The sequence below is a fragment of the Hyperolius riggenbachi genome, chromosome 1 (assembly GCF_040937935.1).
Source record: "Hyperolius riggenbachi isolate aHypRig1 chromosome 1, aHypRig1.pri, whole genome shotgun sequence".
In the NCBI taxonomy this organism is placed as follows: domain Eukaryota; kingdom Metazoa; phylum Chordata; class Amphibia; order Anura; family Hyperoliidae; genus Hyperolius; species Hyperolius riggenbachi.
The window spans coordinates 498,064,809-498,077,505 of NC_090646.1; the positions used below are offsets into that span (position 1 = coordinate 498,064,809).

At 44.1% G+C, this 12,697-nt stretch overlaps 1 protein-coding gene and 1 long non-coding RNA gene across 11 annotated transcripts in view; one reads left to right on the forward strand and one right to left on the reverse strand.

The window, feature by feature from the left end:
- FBRSL1 (fibrosin like 1) overlaps positions 1-12,697 on the reverse strand; it is a 754,878-nt gene that overhangs the window by 571,602 nt on the left and 170,579 nt on the right. The gene's annotated exons all lie outside the window — the stretch shown is intronic.
- On the forward strand, positions 1,589-9,491 carry LOC137523756 (uncharacterized). Its single transcript, XR_011022596.1, has 2 exons — positions 1,589-1,838; positions 9,317-9,491. It is a non-coding gene; the product is annotated as an uncharacterized lncRNA (long non-coding RNA).

Below are 12,697 nucleotides of genomic sequence, written 5' to 3' on the forward strand. Positions count from 1 at the left end.
TGAGGGAGTCTTGCCCAAGGTCTCCTTACTGAATCAGTGCTGACTTACTGATCAGGAAGAGCTGAGATTCGAACCCTCATCTCCTGTGTCAGAGGCAGAGCCCTTAACCAGTACACTATATACAGCCACTACCTAGGTATATGTGAATGTACCTGCACAGCCCATGGGCCCTAAGGACAGGTTTAGAAAAATTGCTCTCAACTTCCAAATACATTTAAAATGCTGTATTTTTTTCAGTCTCTGAACAGTGATGTCACAGATTCACAAAACAAGCCGGAAGTCAATCAATTATCCTGTGTTTACCTGCACTGTGAAGACTACACAGAGCAGCAAGCCGTACTCTACACAGTGTTCAGACAGATGAAGAAAAACTGTCTGGGGCTCCGTCCTCAGGAGTTGCTAGGAAACTCGGCCCTCATGAGTTGCAGTGCATTCACACTCCTTATTTTGCCTCATTAGCAGGGCTTACATTAGAAGCAGTGAAAGGAGACTCCAGTTTGTCAGCCTGATTCTGGGACTGGGAACTGCTCCAGACAACAAGCACTGAAAAATGAGCTCACAAGGCTGGTGTCAGAGTTATAAAGAGGCCTTTCTGCCCTGCAAACGCTGAAAACATTATTTATTTTACTTTTCAGGGGAACAACTCTGACAGACTATTTTGTGTACTCAGCAAAATGTTTAGCAGATAACACCATTCAAGGTTTACATTGCTAAGAAGCCACTGGGAAGAGGTTAATTAAATCCTTGGAGAAATAAACACTACAAATTGCAGCAATAAACAGCCCAAGTCTGCTCATAAACTAGAGTCTTTTTAGGCAGAGGGAAAAAAAACATTTAAAACATAATTTAACATGGATACAAATATTTCAACATGTACCTCTTAAAGCCAAATCAAATATGGAACCCACAGACATGATTAAAATAATTGTTCCATTTACCAGTAGATCAAGAACTGACTGACTATAATAAATGAATATAGCCCTTACTTTCTTCTGCAGCACTATACAGATAGTTATGTCACTAATGCTGGGAATACACGGTTCGTTTTTGCCTTCGTTTAAACCTTCGTTTCGATTGTGCCTTTTGTCCTTTTCGATCCCGAAATAATCGGTCATACGGTTAATATCACCACCCACGGTTTCGTTTTTTTTTTCCGATTCTGATGGTTTCGTTTTTCCAATGATCGAAGGCTGCAAAGAAACGAAACGAAAATCCCTTTTTACAGGGACGGACTAGCATAAACGAATATATAATCGATCTGAACAGCCATCAAGCCTACCAATGGCTCGATTAGATGGATAAAGAGAGATAATATCAAACATGTTCGATCACTAGTCGTTCGTTTTTGGGGTCTATTAATCGAAACTATAATGAGATTATGACTATTTTCACATACGTTTTCAACACTCGATTCGTTTACCGAACGAATCGAAGGTTTAAACGAAGGCAAAAACGAACCGTGTATTCCCAGCATAAGGCCTCTTTTCCACAGACAGCTGAACTGTGTGCTCAGTAAGCAGTTACCAGGCAGCTGTGAGCAGTTGCCAGGAAGCAGCGAGCAGTTACATAGTTATTTTGGTTGAAAAAAGACATACGTCCATCGAGTTCAACCAGTATAAAGTACAACACCAGCCTGCTCCCTCACATATCCCTGTTGATCCAGTTGTGAGAGTTTGAGAAGCATTTCACTGCCCATCAACTGTCCGTGGAAAAGAGGTCTAAATGTCACACAGCGGAGCTCACAACTTATCTCTAATACAACCCAATGTCCCTGGTATAAACCAGAACCAATTAAATGATCAGTATGTTTTTGGCATGTGGAAGGACACCCAACACAGGTAAGCCGAACTTTTTAATTTGGCCATTGTTCTTGTCAAGATCTCAACCTGGAACTACAGTGCTGCAAGGCAAGATCAACATTCATTGTGCAATCATGCCACCAATGTCTATATACTTCCAAGTACCTATTCAGTAAGGAGTCCTTGTGCAAGACTTCCTAACACTGCTATTGAGCACACTTAGTTAAGTGCTTTCAGTAATTAAAGAGAAAAGCACTACACAAATGTTATCTGTGAGCTATCGTTATGGATACTGCTGAATTAACTAATCTTGGGTTAAAGCACACCTTAACTGAATTTAAAAAAAAGTTACCTCAGTATACGGATGTATACTGTAAGTTGACAGATCAACTTTTGATCAATTTGTATTACTATTTTTTTATTTATTTATTTATTTTTTTACATATTCTCATTTTGTTCAATCAGTATTTTCACTTCAGTCGATCATTTCACTTATTATTACACTGTATAAAAAACAATTCTTAAAACAGGAATAAAAAAATAAACACATTAAAAACAGAAAAGAGTATGTATGGTAAAGTTTAGATTTTTTTACCTATTCTGAGTAAACCCTTGGAAAATTAATCTTGTGCAAATTATTTATGAAAATTTCCTGCATTTTTCATCTCATAGATTTCTTTTAGCCTTTCAAGATTAAAAATCTGCAATGTAGCCCTAGGGTTAATTAGCGGACATTATGATTTAGGAGCCGATCGTATTAGCCTGAAAGATTCATAAGCTCAGTGTGAGAGAAAGGCGTTGTCTACATCATGCAAAATCTGTGAGATCTAGTCCACAGCAACTGTCCTAAATTGTTTAGGGCTGCTTCCCATTGGGGCAATTCTTCAGGACTTTGCTGATCCGCCGGCGATCAGCTTAAGTGTATCCCTACGGATACATTCACACTGCAGTGGTTGCGATTTTGATCAATCGCAAATGCGCGGCATGCAGCGTTTTGAAGGCGATTGCTCTGTGATTCCTGTTTGCAAATCGCATTGAATTGTGGGATTTTGCCCGCAAGTCGCGATTGTGGAGCCGAATGCCGAGTGTGAACCGGCCCTGAGTCAGTTTGTTTCCCACATTGGCAGAACAATACTGGAGAAAAGGGATGATCAATGATATGTAAATACTTCTGAATTTATGCAAATGTATGTACATTTTTATGCAAATATATGCAGATTGAAAATGGACCAATCAAGTCCCACCCAGGCTTAAACTGATTGGTCCATTTTCAAGCTACATACATTTGCATACATTTGCATAAACCTGGAATTATTTGCATATCATTGATCATCCCTACTGGAGAATTGCAACAGTCAATGAAATGCAAAGAATTCAGAGTTCATGCAGGATAATGCAAATTTATGTAGCTTGAAAATAGACTGCCGAAGTGAAAATAGAAGTCTACTTTTCGCCTGCATAATTGTCCATACAAAATTGGTTTCTGTAAAAAAATGTTTTTAAGACTTTTTGGATCTATGAAATATTACCCACAAAAAAAGATCATCTTCCATCTCACTGATAAGTCCCTGCTGAAGAGAAACCGCCCAAAACAGGATGCTACCACCTCAATATGTTACTGTATGCTCGGTGTTCATGAATGGTGAGCTGTATTGGCTTTCTATCACATATGCAATTTGGTGTCAATTTTGGCCTCATCTGACCAGAACACCTTTTCCCATTTGGTCTCAGAATTTTCAAGTTGAGATTGTACATGGCCTTTTTTAACCACTTGAGGACCGCAGTGTTAAACCCCCCTAAAGACCAGCCTGTTTTTTCCCCTAATTGGCCACTGCAGCCTTATGGCCCATACTCACGGGCAACTTTTTGGGCCTGTCGCCAGCACACGTGAGCGTGTGCGCGACAGGCCGGCGACGGCTCGTCGCCAAGTCCCTCCGCACACACACGGCAGAGGGACCTGGCAACTGATGCGGCGGAAGCTGTCGCTGTTGCTCCTCCCCCCGCCGGAAGCACAATGTAATCCTTGCTGGTTGCTGTCGCTAGTCTGTGTATTCACGCGGACTAGCGACAGTTTGCGGAGGAGTTGCGGCGACTGGGCGGTTCAATCGCCTGGCGACATCAGCGACGTGCGACAGTTCGGGGTGCGCGCCCGTGCAACGCCGCATACTCACGGGCGACCTGTCGCCGCAACACGCGCGTGCCGCGTGTTGCGGCGAACGCGGCGACAATTGTAGCCCGTGAGTATGGGCCATTAAGGTCAAGCTGCGGGACCGCACAACACAGCACACAATTGATTCCCCCCCCCCACTTTCCCCCCCACCAACAGAGCTCTCTGTTGGTGGGGTCTGATCGCTCCACATTTGTTTATTTTTTTTTTTATATAAATATTTATTTCCTTTTCAAAAAAAATAAAAATAGCCTTTTTTGTATTTCTTTTCCCCTGCTCCCTCCCTCCCACCGCCAGCCAATCAGGGTGATCAGCTGTCATAGGCTTCAGCCGATCACTGTCCAGCCTAAGGAGGGGACAGCCGCCAGTACAGCGCTGCTGCCGATCACAGCGCTGTACATATAAATAGACGGCGATTACGCAGTCTAACGGTCTCCCAAGCACTGAAAGCAGGGCGGAGCTCCGCCCCCGTGAACGAGATGCGCACGCAGCCTGCGCGCAATCTCCTTCAGTAGCCAGCTCCAGGACCTGCCGCCAATTGGCGTTAGGCAGTCCTGGGGCTGCCGCCGCGTCCACGCCCGTTGGCGTGGGCCGGTCTTTAGGTATAGTTAAGGAGTGGATTTTTTCTTGCAATGCTTCCATACAGGCCACATTTATTATAACTTGTGATAATACGGTTGTCACATGTACACAATGAACACCCTTTGTGATAATTTACAGTAATTTCTTCAAAGTTGACCGTTTCCTCCTCACTATAGAATCAAGTTTGGAGGGAAGGCTCGATCCAGTTAGGGTCCTAGTATTACCAGGGCTGTGGAGTCGGTACAAAAATCATCCGACTATAACTCCGACTCCTCAGTTTATGAAACTACCGACTTCAACTTTAGGTACCCAAAAAGGCTCAGACTCCTCAACTCCGACTCCTTAGTCTAATACTTACCAGGGCTGTGAATTTGGTACAAAAACCATCCGACTCCTGACTCAGTTTATCAAACTACTGACTCCAGATACCCAAAATTGCTCTGACTTCTCAGCTCCAACTCCACAGCCCCGAGTACTACAAATCACTTTCCTTTTGAAATTATAGACTTTACTGTGCTCCTAGGTGGATTGCTTAAGACCTTGATGGTCTTTTTGTACCCATGTTCTGACTTGGGCCTGTCTACAATTTTATCTCAACATCCAAAGTTTATGGTTTACTATCATTTGGACCATCAAGCACTGAAATGCTCCAGAAACAGTTTTGTGCTGAACTAATCAAAATGATTACAGCTGATCACAAGAGGAAGCCCATTAGCTTAGTGTGCCACGGGGATGGTGATTCGCTACACCTGATTGAGTTTACAAGTACTCTCCAGGAGAAGGGTGATCCTTTATTATCTCAATTCTTTCTATCTGAACGGTTTTACCTGGCTGTCAGGCAGATATCTAGAAAAATTAGGTGCATCTGTTGGTGGCCGCCTTTTAGGTTGGGAGCATGCTTATTTGATTTGCATGTATGTGTTTTGCCTGACAAAAAAGCATGCAAAATTGCAGATTTTGCATGTGTTTAAACACAAGTTATATACACAAGTCAATAGGCCCCCCAAAATCGTATTGGTGTACGATTCCCAATGCGATTTATGCACTGCAAGTTCCTTCTTTTCTCATACTGTATGCAAATCGCATGCAATGCTTTCCTATGGAGAATCTAAAACGTATGCAATCTGCATGCATTTTCGATGTGTTTCGATGCGATCGGATAATGTATGTTTCCCGGTGTCAAAAAGGAATATTTAAAAAAAACACAAATGCATGGAAAATGCAAATGTAAACCTAACTGCACAAACTCTAAAAATGCAAACGTCAAAAACACAGAAGCACATATGCCTTTAAAGCGCATGCTTTTCTGAACATACAAATGTGCCTCCAGCCTCATAGAGAGGTGGCAGTAGAGTATTGTACCGTGTTGGACATCAGTAAAAGCAAGAAGTTTTGATTGAGGATGATACAATTTATTGGCTAACTTAAAAGAATAAGCGTAAACAAGCTTTCGGTTGTGTAGCCTTCGTCAGACTTCAATCATGTTTGTGGGGATCTCATGCTTAATGGGTATACAACTGTCTTTTAATAAACCTGTTCCAGACAGCCCATCAAAACAGGCCATGGCTACTGGGTTTGGTAACATTTGCATCAACTGTGTACTACATATTCACTGTGGAGTCAGCAGGAAGGATATATCTGGTGTTTATTTCAAGAGAAACAGTAGTTATCAATCAAAAATGTCAAACCTATTTGACTGATCTGGGATTTAACACCAGAGTAAATCACTGGTCTTGGTATTATTTCAGAAAAAATGACTACACCTGATCCACTTATCTCCTTAAAGGGAACAGAGATGAACAATTCACACAAAATAAACATATCAGATGATCGCTTGTAAAGAATAAATGCTCTACCTGATAATTTCGCCACTCTGGTGTGCCTTTTTGAGTGTTTTTTTATCCATTATTGCTCCAGGAAATATCCAATATGGCCGCCGGCTCATACCTGTTCTGCTTCCGGGTTATAAGTTGTTCTGGATGTGCTGTCTATCCTCTATGAGACTATAGACAAGCAGGGCTGCTGCAGCCTTTCATCTGTCTGCTTTCAACTATTATTCTGGTATGCTGTGTGGCTGCCTGTAGGAAGTGTCTCTCATAGAAATGAAACTGCATACAGTAGATAAGAGGCTGCACACTGCACACAGATACACTGTTTCAGAGCTTCTTTCTCGGCAGCAGCAGCCCCTCCCATGTCAACAGCTCTGAGTATGAAATCTGATCCAGGAGGTGGCAGGCTTGGGCTTGAAAAGACTCCACAGAAGAGTGACTCAGCTATAATAATTCCAGGTCAAACCTCGACTGAATAGTCGGTGGATTCTTATCACAGTTGATAACTGATAGATTAGACTGAGAAGAATAAAACTAAAAGCAGGGTAGGTGTTTACTGTCATGTTCCCACTAAATGTACTAAAATACATGAGGGTGCTTCGTCTCTGGTTAGGGCCCGTTCAGATCAGTTGCGGATGGCCATGCGTGCGGAACGCGTGCGGACCGCAACGCGTACGAACGCATGGCCATCCGCGTTTGTGTGCGTTGCGTGGCTGATCCCATCACTGAAAAGTGAATGGGACAGCCACGCGTTTTTGCAAAATCTGCGTGCAGCATGCGTTCCCGGACCGCACAGGTCCGGAACGCATGCAGTGTGAACATCAGACATTGCACTCTATGCAATGTCTGATGTCGTGCGTTTTGGCCACCTGCACGCGTTTCCAAAACGCGGCTGGAAACGCGTGCAGTGTGAACGGGCCCTAAGCAGATGAAGGCTTTAGTGGTCCTCATACATCATTTTATCTCTACACATACTTAAACAGTGCCTTCTCTTTCCGCTTGGTTATGATATAACTGATTATCCTTTCTATTCAAGTTTTCTGTACCCTTGAAGCGAAAGAAAGACCAGGTCATCTGTGAACTATGCCTTTTTCTTCTTGTGTGGGCACACAGCTTCTCAAAGTAATTGTATCCTTCCTTTAATTTACTATGCTGCTGCTGCTGTTGCTTTTAGATGTTGCTTGATGTTCACTTGCTTTGAGCTTGCTCTGTTCCAGTGTGTTTGCAAGAAGTTTCTCTCTGCTCTCTGATTCACTGACACCTTTGAAGAGGCCTGAAAAAAGAAAGGATTCCCCTTTGCTTTGCAAACAGTCAGGCAGCCCTTGAGACCTCATGGTAGTTCATGTTCAGCGTTAAGCCTTGCATCAGCGGCTGTTCCAGGAGACTCCGCTCACATTACACAGATACATTTGCTCTTTCTTCCATGTTATAGATGGGTGAAGGGTGGCTGAACTGCATTCATTACGCGCCTATTAACACTTAGCTTACTTAAAGAGTAACTGTTAGGCATAATATGTTAAATCTATTTTCTATTTTAGCCTATTACATACACAAATAGGATTGTAATAAGGCAATGCAAAAAGTTAAAATCCTTCTTACTTTTTTCCCTAAGAGGTTTTTCTCTCCCCATGCCTGCAGGACGCAAGGCCGCAGAACAGAAATGACATGCAGGCTGATTGGCTAAAGCCTCTGTCAATCACCGCTCTGCTCTGCGATTGGCTGCCTGCTCTCCCCTTGTCTGCGGCGGTGTAGCCGCTGTAAGAGCGCACGGAGGGGAGCCAGAGTCTATCTCCTCTCACTGTCCTCTGCCCCCCTCCTCCAGTGTGATGTCCGCGCCCCCCCTTCTGCCCTTATGCCGCCCGCCGCCGCCGCATTATCCTTCTTCCCCGCACAGAATTTTGGGGAAGGATAAAGGCAGCGCACAGACTCCAGGAATAATGTTCCCAGGCGCTGCAGTTCCCCCCATACTCTCTGCACTGCCGCCGGTGGTAGTGCAGTAAGTATAGGGGGGAACTGCAGCGCTTGGATCTATTGTTAGGCTAGTCTTTGCCAGCTGCAGCTTTTCCTCCCCGCTGTGCTGAGGATAAGTGCGGGGAGGAGGGGGGTGCGGGGAGGGGGAAGAATATACCCGGAGGAATCAAGATGGCCCCTGCCATGAAAAGGATGACCCTTTATTTATACTATAAAATTATATTGAAGGAAACCGAGGACAGTGCAATACATCTGTTATGTAAGTAGAGGAAGTATTTATCTACTTACATATGTGTTTTCTTTGATGGGCATGTTTTTGCTAATAGTGCCTCTTTAACAAATTAAACTGTAACTACTTAAAACTAGATGATGATGGATTTCTTGCACATTTCTTTCTCATTTAGTAACAATAATTAAAGATGTTAGAAGATATTTGCACTGGTTTCATGAAAAGGCTGGTAGCTAACAAAACATCTCACTGCAGAAGCTGCAGGCAAGAGATATTAGAGATACTGGTATCTATGTTGGCGGGGGGGGGGGGGGGGGGGGCAGTCCTAAACATTACACATCTCCCATGGATCCAGCTCAGGGTTACTGCTCTGAGCTGTGGCTTTCTAGCCCAAGCATGACTCAGGGTTAACGTTAAGGAGGTTTTAAATCTATATTGATCTTGTTTTTGTTTTTATATACCAAACTAAGTGCCCCCATCAGTGTTCTCCCCAGGCTCTTATAGCCGAGTGCTTCACCCGGGTAGTTTTGTTGAGCACCCGGCTGTCATCGGCTCACCTCCTACCAATGCTGTAAGCCGAGTTGCTCACAGAAGCACCGGCCCTGCATTCTCTCATCTCGCCCCCACCCGGCTACTTTTCATGCCACCCAGCTACTATTTCATGCCACCCGGCTGGAAAAAAAATCTGGGGAGAACACTGCCCATGTAACAGCATGAATAATCCCCTTCCTCTTTTCAGATTTCTAGGTTGTGTTCTAATTCCATCCCTCTCCGCCTGGAACAAGAAAAAGCGCACTCGTCTCGCTAATCACCTGAGGAACTTGTCTCGGAAATCACCTAAAGAAGCTGGCAACACCCAGAGAACGGAGTTGGTTGATGTCAAATAAAGCCTGGGGATATAATCATGCTCACAAGAGCTGCTGTAAGGTGATCAATCTAAAATGTTGTATTCAAGTCATGCCAAGGTAGCAATCAGCTGGACTGTCACCTCATTACCAAATGGCATCCTCCTGTTTCATTGTGGCAATGCCATACAGAATAAAATGGGGTGCGTACCATTTTTTCTGATGCCATGTAACGGTTGTGGCTGCCACTCTCATATTAGTGAACAGAGATCACTGCTAAAAATAAAAATATGGTGTCGTGATCAAAGCACTAATAGCTAGGGAACAAAATCTGATTACCCTTCCATAAATTTGTATTATAAAAGTGGAAAACAGATTTTGAAGAAAAAACAGGAAAGGTGAAAACATTCCTTTACTGATGGGCCACTAACACTTTATGAAGTTACAGGTTCACTATAATGACGTCCATACCAAATAGCCCTGTGTTGTGAAAAAATATCACACAGTTGCTGCAACAAGAACCAGCCCAGTTTCTTATAGCAACCAATCGTATTCCTCAATTCTGCACTGTCAGAGTCTAGAGCAGGCATGGGCAAACTTGGCCCTCCAGCTGTTAAGGAACTGCAAGTCCCACAATGCATTGCAGGAGTCTTACAGCCACAGTCATGACTCATAAAGGCAAATGCATTGTGGGATTTGTAGTTCCTTAACAGCTGGAGGGCCAAGTTTGCCCATGCATGGTCTAGAGACATATGTGGAAAGCAAAGCAACAGATCAATTTGGGACCTTGCCATCACTTCTGATTACTACACTCCTCTGATGTGTGAGGGAATGACATTTTGTGTTCTTTGGTATTTTGTCTTTCTGTAAATGTTCTCTTTTGTCATGGGAATTGTAATGTAGCTGGCAAGAGGAGAAAATGAAAGGGACATCAAATTAATACGTTTAATCAGTTAGCATACTGTTACATCATAGAAAAGCTTTGCTGTAGACATGACAGATTATGGCATTACTGCCCACTCAGTGAAAGGCTTACTGTACAATGGTAATAGGGTAGAGGGAATATCAGCAGCGCAGATCAGGGAGGGATAAACTCAGAGCCGCAGCTTAATAACAGCTTTGACAGCAGACAATGTTTAAGCAGAAGGGGAGGAAAAAAAAAATCAATCAGCACCCTTTGTAACCGTGCTGACTGATCAGATAATCATGTTTTATTGAAAACCGGCAGTGATAGGAGCCATGACAAAATGCCAGCACAGTGCACACAGCACTATTTCATTAAACCGGTAATAGGTTATCAGTTGGGGTGACACTGCACTGGCAGCAAAAACTAAGTGAATTCACACTTTCCTCTCTACAAATAAGTGTTCTTCTGACAGAAAATAGTCTGCAGTGAAAACTGCTACCCTTCAGCCAATTACAATTACCGTTAATGCAAAGTTCCATTCCATCCAGCACTAGTATTTCCGTGTTTACAGGATGAAAAGTTAAAGCAAAAGAACAGAGATAGATTAAAAGACAAAATACATATATTCAGATGCTATCTGCAGTGAAAACTCCATGTTTAAACTGCACTGATAAGATACAACATTAACACCACTGACAAAAGAAGTATCCTAAATAAATTATCTTGTTACAATTAGACGTGTCAAGGGGTGGGACAGACAGCAAGGGGAAAGCCATTTCTAGAAGGTACCGTCATGTGTAGGGATCTGACAAACATCAAAATGTGATGGTTGAATGACTGGTTTAGAGCTAGTGTTGAGTGGAAGGCCTCAGTATATTTCCCCAGATGCAGTGCCTCCTCGTTCCCTCAACATTGTTTAAAGATAAGTCGCACTAGTTCCTTAAATTACAAAAAATGACAGAGTGAATTGTTCCCCTCCTTAACCCACACACTAGTAGCTGTTTTTTTGCATAGAAACAGTACATGTCACTTGTGCCCAGACCTCTCACCCCAAGCATTGGGTACTGATCCCAACAGTGTATCAGTACACATCTTAAAGAGGAACTGTAACGACAAAACGGCCCCTGGGGGTACTCACCTCGGGTGGGGGAAGCCTCAGGATCCTAATGAGGCTTCCCACGCCGTCCTGCGTCCCTCGGGGGTCTCGCTGTAGCCCTCCGTACAGCGGTGACGCAATATTTACCTTCCTGGCTCCTGCGCAGGCGCTCTGATGGCTGTCGGCGCCGAAGTAGGCGGAAATACCCGCTCGCCGTCGGGTCTGCTCTACTGCGCAGGCGCAAGTTTCCGGCGCCTGCGCAGTAGAGCGGACCCGACGGAGATCGGGTATTTCCGTCTATTTCTGTGCCGAAAGTCGCCACAGCGCCCCCGCTAGAGCCAGCAAAGGTAAATATTGAACTGACAGTCGGCACAGTCGCCGGCTGTTCGGAGGGCTGCGGCGAGACCCCCGTGGGACAGAGGACGGCGTGGGAAGCCTCATTAGGATCCCGAGGCTTCCCCCACCCGAGGTGAGTACCCCCCAGGGGATGTTTTTCATGTTACAGAGTCTCTTTAAGCTGTATATGGGGTTTAACTAAAGACAGAGGAAAAAAGTAGTACAGAAAAAAGTGTACCAAGGAGATAACACACTGAGGGCTCTTTTCTACGGACAGCTGAACAGCTTGTTTGTCGGGCAGTTCAGCCTCCCGGTTGGGGGCCCCCATGTGCCATTCGCCTGTGCACTACGCGAGTCACATTTCCCAGAGGTAAACAACTCATGTTGCATCTGAGGACAGTGACCACCATGCTCAGATGCAACTCCATGGGAGGGGCCACCTGTTCACCACCCGTGCCGAGTGCTAGCAAGTGCCCGGCTGGTGGACGGGAGCAGCTCTCCAGCTGCCAGTATAAAAGAGGCCTGAATTGGGATCAGAAAGTCAAAGAGGAAACACTCACACAGCAATCTCAGGATTAAAATGACAGAATAGAAAGATGACAAGTTTAATAACATTAGCAAATGTACAGATTTTCATCCTGATCACACTGAAAGCAATACTGTCCTATTTCTGTGATTTGAGACACCCTGGCCTTACTTCCAGCCATGATAATCTGCAAGTACAGTCAGGAAGACTGCAGTAAACATGAACAATAAAACATCAAATCCAAATGTGAAGGCAGCCATTAAACAGGATTCATTTCCCATCCGAGGGCAAATAACAATGGCAGCAGTGGTCTGAGCCACAGACAGCCATAAATCCCAACTACAGAGTCAATCTGCATGCAACATTTCTCTGGTAAGGCTGGAAAGCAGATTTACATTTGTCAATTATAC